This window comes from Chamaea fasciata, unplaced genomic scaffold, assembly GCF_029207755.1.
Source record: "Chamaea fasciata isolate MVZ Bird 193981 ecotype frontalis unplaced genomic scaffold, bChaFas1.0.hap1 SCAF_8, whole genome shotgun sequence".
In the NCBI taxonomy this organism is placed as follows: Eukaryota; Metazoa; Chordata; class Aves; order Passeriformes; family Sylviidae; genus Chamaea; species Chamaea fasciata.
Genome location: NW_027094093.1, coordinates 34,067,363 through 34,076,634, shown reverse-complemented (window position 1 = coordinate 34,076,634; position 9,272 = coordinate 34,067,363). Strand labels below are relative to the sequence as shown.

The following is a 9,272-nucleotide window of genomic DNA, read 5'->3' as shown; positions in this document are numbered from 1 at the left end:
ATTTCTCTTCCCTCCAAAAATGATAGCTCTTGGGTTTTTGTGACACATATTTGATGATGCCGGCTGATTAATTTGAACTTCTGTGGCTGACGCTGCTGTGGATGTGCAGTGGAGCTGACGCCTCCCCTGTGCTCTTCCTCCGCAAACAGCAACGATATTTGACTACCAAGCCACCAAAAGGGGGAAGGAAAGTGTCAGCCAGGATAAAGTTCGTATGATAGCAGGAAGATTGTGAATGCGAAATAACATCACATTCCATTGAATGGAACAGGCTTGCTGGTGATTAGCAGTCGGGAAGTAAGGAAAACACCTGGTTTTGTGCAAAAATCCAAGTTTTAGTCTAAAGCAAAGCATGAATTATCATTGCTGTGCTGTCTTAAATCAGTATTTCTTGTATATTTTACAGAAGTAACTTTAAAAAAGTGTTGCTGTGTCTGTGATCTCACAGGGTGGAGGACAGGAGGAGCAGCTGTGCTCCCTTGGTGTGAACACCCCTGCAGCAGAATTTCCACTTCACTGCTGTTTTTCATGAGCCCCTCTGCAAACTTCTGACCCAAACCACTCTGGAGTTACAGGAAATTATTCTGTGGGCTTCACTTTACTTTGCTGCTGAGCCTAGCAGAAAACCAGGAAAGTTTGGCATAGAGGAAGGATGTGGGGGTCTTGGTACATTGAAGCCTACATCATTATACTTGGTTTCTTTATTTTGTTACCTTGAATATCAGGCTAGAAACTGGTAAGCCATGCTGTCTGCAGGGCCCCAATGAAAAGAGCTTAGAGTAATTTTGTTTTGATGGACAGAGTAATTGCTGAGTGCTTCAGGCTACTGATGTACCCAGCACCTAGATCACGTGTGAGGCAGGGGATCTTTGCACAGCACAGTCCCATTTGTAATTAGTCACTGACAGGGTATTGTTTTCTGCCTTTCTCGTATGTAGAGAGTGATTTCTGCCTCGCTGATGACTGTAAACATCATTCTAAGCACTATTTTATGATCCCTGTAGGAATAACAATGTAAACAGCATAATTACGTTCACCTTTGAGGCATATCTAGAAACTTTGTTCTTCCAGAAGAGTGATAACAGAAATGAGCACTGTTGACAAGGTAAACAGAAAGCCACCACCACCTGCTTGTTAGAGACAGCTAATGCTTGTGGGAACTACACATTCAACACCGAAAAAGAAAATAAATGCAAAAAAAAAAAAAAAAGAGTTTTATATGGTTATCTTGAGATTTATTCATAAATGTATTACTACACGGGCAAAAATATTGAAAGTAATATATTTTGAGATTTTTCTTCTTCTGAAAGAGGCATGAATACTTACTACTAGTAAAGCATATTTCTCTGGGTGATCACTATGAGTTTCATAGATCATGTGCATATTTGTGTCTATTTTTTCCCACATTTTCCCACCACTGGCAGGGTTCCTCCAGGGTCGCTCTGCACTTGAAAGACACTCACCGTCTTCAGACTTCAGCCTGCCTTTGTTTGAACAGTGTAACAAAGCATCCTGCTTTAGGCTCCCAAGTTGTTAGCCCTTCACAGCAAGGAAACCTTAGGAATATTTCCTATCTCTTGGACCCTTTTGTGTAACACAATTAGATGCTTTTCACTGCAGGTGTTTCCAAGGGGTTTTGATACTGAAGATAAACCTGCAGCTGTGATTAGGAGTCATAGAGCATAATTTGCTTTAGATTTGCCTACCATAAAACGTAAGATCTGGAGTGGGAGGGAGAAAGATATCTACAATTCTGAGAAAATTCTCTACAGATTCCTCAGTTTCTGTACCAAGACTGAACATTTTTGGAATTCTGTCTGGAGACACCGAAAGGCTCCTGAGCCCTTGCACGCGGCTTTTGTTCCATTGCTCACCTCCCTCCTCCATGGCTCATCTGAACAGCAGAGACTGCAAAAGTCAGTTTCTTCCTCCATCTCAAGCCTACTGCAAGGTGCTTTTTTTTTTTTTGAAGCTGTCCTTTTCTGCTCTGACTTTTGGGAGAAAATCCAGCATCTGCTGTCTTTTTTACACGTGAGTCTGTCCCACCCTGCAAACCCAGGTTCTTTGAAAAACAAATATTGTCTGGACTGGTTTCTTGATGTTTTGCAGGTATCATCCTGGATTGGATAGAGATCCTCATCTCTTCATGACCCTCCATTTTTGTATTAATTTGGGTTAATTGCACAGGTGGCATGTTCCCGTTGACAGGCCTGAGAATGAATGCTGGATGCTAAACACACAGAGGCATTCATGATATGCTAGTTTCACAGCACTGAAGACAGTTTCATAACTTAAGACAAATTCTACAAATAGATGCACCTGCTTATCTGCAGATGGAGAATATAAAGTGTGTTATTACTGTGAAACTCCTGAATGCAATTTATGTGTTTGCCTCAGTCATAAATTATGTTCGCAGGTTTAGAATAAACATCTCCGGCTTCACACTGCAGAGAAAATTATTCTCAGCTTTTAAATACTGCTTTTCTGCAGATTAGTCCTGCCTGTAAGACATCATAAGGTAATAAAGGTACATTTTCCACCTAACTGCATTTGGGGATGGAAAATACCTAACGATAACAATAACAACAATTCTTGGCATTATTATAGCAGCGTTGATCCAAAGATCTCCAAATGCTTTCCAATAAGTAATTAATTAGGCCTCACAGCACCCTGGAGAGTTAATTACAAATTATCAAGCATAATCACAAACTGCTTCCATTGAAACTATTCTTGTACTCTTTCCAGAGGAAAACAAAATATGCTGGCTGTAATGCTGTGACCTTTCTCTCCCCTACTTCATTCTGAAAATGTAATTAGATGAGAATTTGGATATATCCTGTTTTAGAGAAAGCTAATATGATCACTGCTGACCACAAAACTCATTACAATTTTCGGTTTCTTCAGTGAGACAATGCTTTTTAATCTTGCTCTGTTCCATAGATCAACAGCAGCAAGAACAACAAAAGAAACACTGCTAAGTATTCCAGTGGAATTCCAGAGAGAGTCTCAGCTGTGGTTGTCCATCTGTTGTTCTTTCACAAGGGTGGTGATTTTGAGGATGTTTGATCCAGGGTTTGGTTCTTACACAGGAAGAAGAGGAGGACAGGTCAGTGCTGCCTCCATCCCTTCTGGGATGCAGCAAGCTCTGCTAATCCAAATAGGATAATTTGGGTCTGAGAACGTATTTGTCAGAGCATGCTGATTCCCAGGGAATATCAGGAGAGAATAAAAGAATTTTATCTCCTGTTTTCAAAGTGCCCCACAGCCTATGAACTAAAACAATTATAGAGGGTGAGCTGCTCTAACCTGGCCTTCTGAAGAAATTGAATTCAGGCTCCCGGTAAAATCGGAATAAAAATGGGAGGAGGCAAAGGGGGGAAAAGACTGAAAACTAAAACAGTGGCCCCAAACAGCATGAGCAGAAACATTCTGAATTTCCACTAATGAAAAGATGAGATACATCTTTTGCCCATCAGAGACCCATGATTTTATCTTCATCTCATATAATCATAGGAGTAATTAAACCCCCTTTTATTTATGCTAGGTTATGTCTCTTGTTGCACCATAGTTATTGGCTCACTTTTCAGATAAGATGAAACCAGTTTACTTGAATAATTATCTGAGGCCAGAGTTCTCTCCTTTTTCATATACCAGTTTTCAAAAAGAAATGAAAGGAGGAATTAATAATGCTCTTGTTTGTAAGAATAAATCTCATGGCCAATTTGCCATCTGAGAAAAAGCTCCAATATTTTAGCAGTGAAAATACGGTCCATATTCATGTTCATAGGAAATATGGACAAGAACCATACAGAACTTTCACAGGCTACTCTGCTTAATATATGAAATAAACAGTGAAGATCATTTTTTGTCCCACCAGAATAAAAGTCTAAAAGCAGTAATGAAAGAAGCCCTGGGACTGTAGAAGTTGACTGAAGGTTTCTCTTCCCTACTTGCTGTTGGAGTGGGATCTACTTGTAAGGAGTAAGTATTTAAACATGTGTATGACACCAGAGCAGTACAGTGCATGACCTACCTTCTCCTTTTTTTTGTTTTGTTTTTTTTTTTTTTTTCTTAAATTCTACAGGGAAGTCATTAATAAGAAAATCACAGGTTTATGAAATTTCATAAGAGTTACCAGAGGGAATTACCCTCCTGGTAAATTTACAGACAATAAAAATTAACTTTAGGAAAATAATTGAGGACTCTGTTGCAAGTACATGTTTATGGTTGATTTTGTGCCACTACTTTATCCCATCAGAGAAGAGAGCTAATTTTCTGAAAGTATTAATTTATTAAGCATCCATTGGTCTCACTGTACTCTGTTTTCACACCTGCACATGCAATCCCAGTGAAGTCGACACCTTCATCCAGTTGAGAAAGATAATTTGATCCCAGAAGTGATTCCAAGGCATAATAAAAATGAAAGAATTCTAAAGGATAATAGAAATACTGCTATTTGTCCTTACAGTTTTTAAAGTGTAACCAAAGTAATGAGAAAGGATGCAGAGTCTAAATTCAGTTTCATTAAAGCTCTAAACACTGATTGGGTCCAGAAGATAATTTAGAGGCAGGCACAGAGAAGTTTAGTGCTGGTGAAGGCGTAATGAGAAGGAGAAGAAAGCCCCGTGAAAAGGCTGGACTGGTACAATTACATCAGGGAACAGGGTTGATGATATGTGCTGCAAAATGCCCATATGCAAACAAGCACAGTAACTGCTCAAGCATCCTGTTTTCAAACAGAAGGTACAGGGTACAAAATGAGGGTTTGTGGGACAGAATTGGAGTGAGGAGCCTCCTTGCAAACACAAGAAGCCCTGGCTGTTGAGCAGCCCTCACCATCATTCATCCCTCTCCTGGAAATGGCTGTTTGATTGGCAGCCCTTGCCCTTCCAAGTATTGAGTGAGGAAAATCTATCTGCTCATCTGTTTGTTCAACTCTGCGAGAGCTGCACGGGGAGAACAAGGCTGATTTTATCCACTCTTCTGGGACACAGCAGCTCTGTGTTTGTTTTCCAGGGATGGGGCCAATTAGAGCACCTTGAACAAAGGTTTCTCTGGTTTATGTTTACCATGACTTTTCATAAAGGTGGTGTTTTTCCATATCAGACATGGGCTGAGGCTTGATATATTTAGGGAAAGTTTAGATGATGAATTCTCCTCCAATAATGATCTTAAAAAATCACTAAGGTGAGTCAATACAGTGTTAATCTTTAGCCAGCAAATTTCCTAATTTCCTTGTAGAATTTAAGTTCATCTTCTTCATTTCCCTGTAATTTATCAGACAAAATGGGGCAATTATGAATAATAATGCAATGCAGATTCAATACAAAGCAAAATATCTACTATGGGAACTAAAGAAAGGAAGGTAAAATCTTATAGTCCACTTTCTTGTAATTTAATAACAAAAAATTGCATATCCTTTCAAGGAGAAATAAAAATAATGTTAACCAAATAACACTTTTACTTTGTTTTAAAAATATCCATCATCAGCATAAGTTTAGGTGAAACTATTTAGATGCTTTCCATCATTAAAAGGCTGAACTGAAATCCAAATGGGATCTATCTCTCTTTTAGCTGCTCCAGATCTGAATGCCCACATCTTATTCAGAACACACCAGCAGCTGGCCAAGGGGAATACAGAGAGGTCTGGGCAGGTCCCCAAGGTGGGAATGCCAAAACAATGGAGGGACCTGTGGGATGGCTGGAAAATGAACACCCATTTCCAGAGAAGGGCCCCAAAAGATCTTTTTTTGGGACTATAGATACAGAGTAAAGCAATACCTGCATAAGGTAAAAAATCTTATCTCCAGTGACCCAGGGGGTTGGTGGGAAAAAGTCAGTGATCTGTTGCAACTTGGGTCATGGTAATTTTTGATTTTTTAAATCATTTAACAATAAAAACACAGATCCATGAAAAACATGTTTCTTCAGCCAAATCTATCTAAACCTAGATTTATTCTTCAATCTTTTTTTTTTTTTTCCCCTACATCCTGTGTTTTTGTGGGTTTTTTTCTGAGGGGTTGGGAAAGCTGGGTACTTCTGGACATAACATTTATCAGTGGTAATTGACACCTGGAGAATGTGAAATATTGTTTTTCCCAATGATTCTTTCCTGAATACTTCACGTGGTCAAAGATACATGGAAAAAAAGGAAGTTGGCCTTGCTGTTAATGTAATTATATGAGAAGAAAGGTAATCAGATGTTTTCATGCACTCTGATAATGAACTACAAGCTGTGAGAAATCTGCTTGCATAATAATAAGAAAGATGCACAATAAACACTGAGTGTGATTAATTACCCAAGTACATTTGTATCCAATTTAGCATCAAAGAGTGACACGATCAGAATATCTGGTCTGTCTGGAGCCTAGAACAGAAGTATGAATGAAAGAAACTCAAGTGCATTCTGGCAAACGCTGCACTTAATGTATTTGGTTTAGGATGTGAAGCCTTGGAGGTAATTAGTAAATGAAGCCCTGATAGCAATATGTTCGTGACTGCCATTATTGTTAATGTTGAACATGTGCTTAACACCCTGAGCTCTCTACCAAAACTTTATTGAGGTAGTTGCAAAAAGATGTCCAAAATGCTGCAGAGCCTGGAGTAAAGCAGACTGCTAATGTCAACTAACGTGTGCAATAAAGAGAGCACACTGATTAGGTGATGTTTTTGTGAATCTCATCTTTGGATAATTACTAATCTTGAAGACTCAGTCAGCAGACGCTGCACTATACAGAGCACAACCTGCTCTGTGATATAACTAAATAAAATACCTTCTTATGAGTCAGACTCCTACAGCCATAAAGCTGGTGAGAGAATAGGCTTCAGTCATTGCTCAGAGAAGCAGCATATTGATGAACTGCTGTCTCTCTACTTTACATGCAATCAAAGTCTAAAATTCATCATCCTTTGATTGCTGTTTAGTGCTCTGGACGAATCTTTTAAACATCTAGGCATACTGTTGAAGAAGTACTAAACTAAGAAATGACAGAGCTCAGAATGAAAAATTTTGACATCTCAGGGGAAAGCCAAGAAAGTTTTGCAATTATAAATAACCATAGGATGAGACTTATTACATACCTGTGTTAATTTGCCTGGCTTTAAAAGGATGTTGGGGTTTTTTAAGACTTCTGATGTCATCTCTTGTTGAAAAATAAATTATGATTGTCACTGCTTAGACAGTGGCAATTAATCTGTAATTTATTCTGCCACCTTAGGAGTCTCCAAGCTGCTTCCCTGTCCTGCCAGGGGCTCAGTCCCTCAGCCCACATCCCACAGTCCAGAGCTCTCTGAACCTCGACGTGGTAACCATGGTGAACAGGCACCTGAGGCAAGTTACAGCCCATTATTTTGTATCCTTGAAAACAAAACCCCAGAGAAACTATTTATTAGGTTTTGCTGAAAATAGCAAGCAGCAGAAAGAAGTTGGGATAAGGGAAGAATTATAACCAGAATGTCTTTCATAATGGAGCATTCGATACTTGGGAGCATGGGTAAAAAAAAACCCTGGTGGCTGTTTCTGTTTACTTTCCCAGAACTTACTATTTCAGAGTTATTCCTTGTGATCAATACCAGCTGCAAGACTCACAGAATAAATCCAGATGACTGGTGCTCAAAGTCTCGTTAAATGGTGGGGTGGTGTTTTTCTGTAGCTGTTCCTCAGCACGCAGGCCAGGTTCTGCAGGAGCTGCAGCAGGGAGAAGAATGATAAATGCAGAGAAAGGCTGGGGCTTTGCCCACTGCTCAATGGGAGAAGGACAAAGGGAAAGCACAGAGACAGGAATTTGATTGTGCACGGGTGTAATAATTATGTGCCACAAAGATGCAGTTAAGTGAAGGACTCTTTAGCGAAGGAATAAAGGTATGGAATGTGTCTTCACAGAATAAACAGGCGAGGGATTTGCATAAAGTTCACATCCCTGTTAAAATCTACTTGCTACTTCTGTGTAGCAATGTGCACTAGAGTGAAACAACAGAGAGCAGAATGTGGTTTGTGAATGCTCTCAGCTCTCACCTCTCTGTCTTTGAAAATAGATGCTCTCATGGAACAGGCTGCGTGCCCACCCCATGTGAAGCTACCTGAAAGTTTCCTGAAGTACGTAACATGGCTCGGTCAAGACATTTCCACATTATAAAGGTGAAGTTTGCTCTAAATGCAAAAAGTCTAACACAGCTATGGAATCAGCAGTCTCTTTATGTACAAGAGCAGGAGTAGTTCTGAGCAAGACAAAGCTCTACAAGATGCTTAACAACCGTTCATTGTCACTGCGGGTGACGTGCTTATAGAAATGTAAATACTGCCAGAAAATACTCACCTGAAGCACCCCCCCACACACACAATGCACACAGGCTGAGCTCACAAAGGAAAATATTTACAAAAAGCACAGAGACTCTTTAATTCACATGAGTTCAGCACGTTGTCATTCAAAGAAAAGGTGTTTCTTTTAGTTGAGGAGATGAATATTTTAATAATGAAGATTTGCCCGATACTTATTGGACACTTCTGTGCATGTACCTTATTATTCACGGTTTATTACACTGGTTAAAGTGGTCAACAGGCACTGCAAATGCCTTTACTGTAACGTTGCAAGTTACATTAGAAATGGCTGGATAAACTTGTCTAAGACATTTAGCAGTGTGAAGCGCAACCCTAAAATTCAAGTAAATGGGTTTTTAATAGTGGTTGATGTGTTATGACTATGCTGTACCATAAATGTTGTGCATATTATTTTTGAGGTATTTACATATTGCTAAATTCTGTCTACTGCTGCTGTGTTTATTAAATTATATAAACAAACACTAAAATAAATGTGATAGTCAAGTGTAAAGTTCCCCCTCAGATCTGCATAGCAGAAACCAGTTTGGATATTCCAGTGCTGTTAAACTTCCAGGGCTCTGACTGAAAGCAATAAGATCAAAACTGCAGTTCAAAGGAGGAGTCAAGGTGTTGGGATGTTTATCTGAGTTCTGTTGATATGGAAATCCAGAATGGCAGATTTGCTTGTTTCCATACACTCTCAGTGAAATCACATAAGGTAGTGTTAAGGCCAGTTTTTGATGGATGCAAAATTCCTTGTGCTGGGGCATTTCAGTAGATCTAAGCCTGTTTATTGAATGTGGGAGCCATATCTATAGTGAGAATTCTATGTTTAAGCTAAAGTTGTCTAACAGTTCCCATAATCAACCTCTAATTTTCAGTCGTTTATAACTCCCCACACTTATGTTTGCTTCTGGCTACATAATTTAATCCACATTCCTTCGATTTAATCTCC

The 9,272-nt window shown here is 39.4% G+C and overlaps 1 long non-coding RNA gene across 2 annotated transcripts; it reads left to right on the top strand.

Annotated features, from left to right (window-relative positions):
* Window positions 1-1,727: 1,727 nt before the first annotated feature.
* LOC136293019 (uncharacterized) lies at window positions 1,728-8,790 on the top strand. 2 transcript variants are annotated; one of them, XR_010722059.1, is made up of 4 exons: window positions 1,728-1,951; window positions 3,878-3,981; window positions 7,218-7,330; window positions 8,035-8,790. It is a non-coding gene; the product is annotated as an uncharacterized lncRNA (long non-coding RNA). The 2 variants fall into 2 exon arrangements; XR_010722058.1 differs by lacking the exon at window positions 1,728-1,951 and adding an exon at window positions 2,271-3,106.
* Window positions 8,791-9,272: the final 482 nt, after the last annotated feature.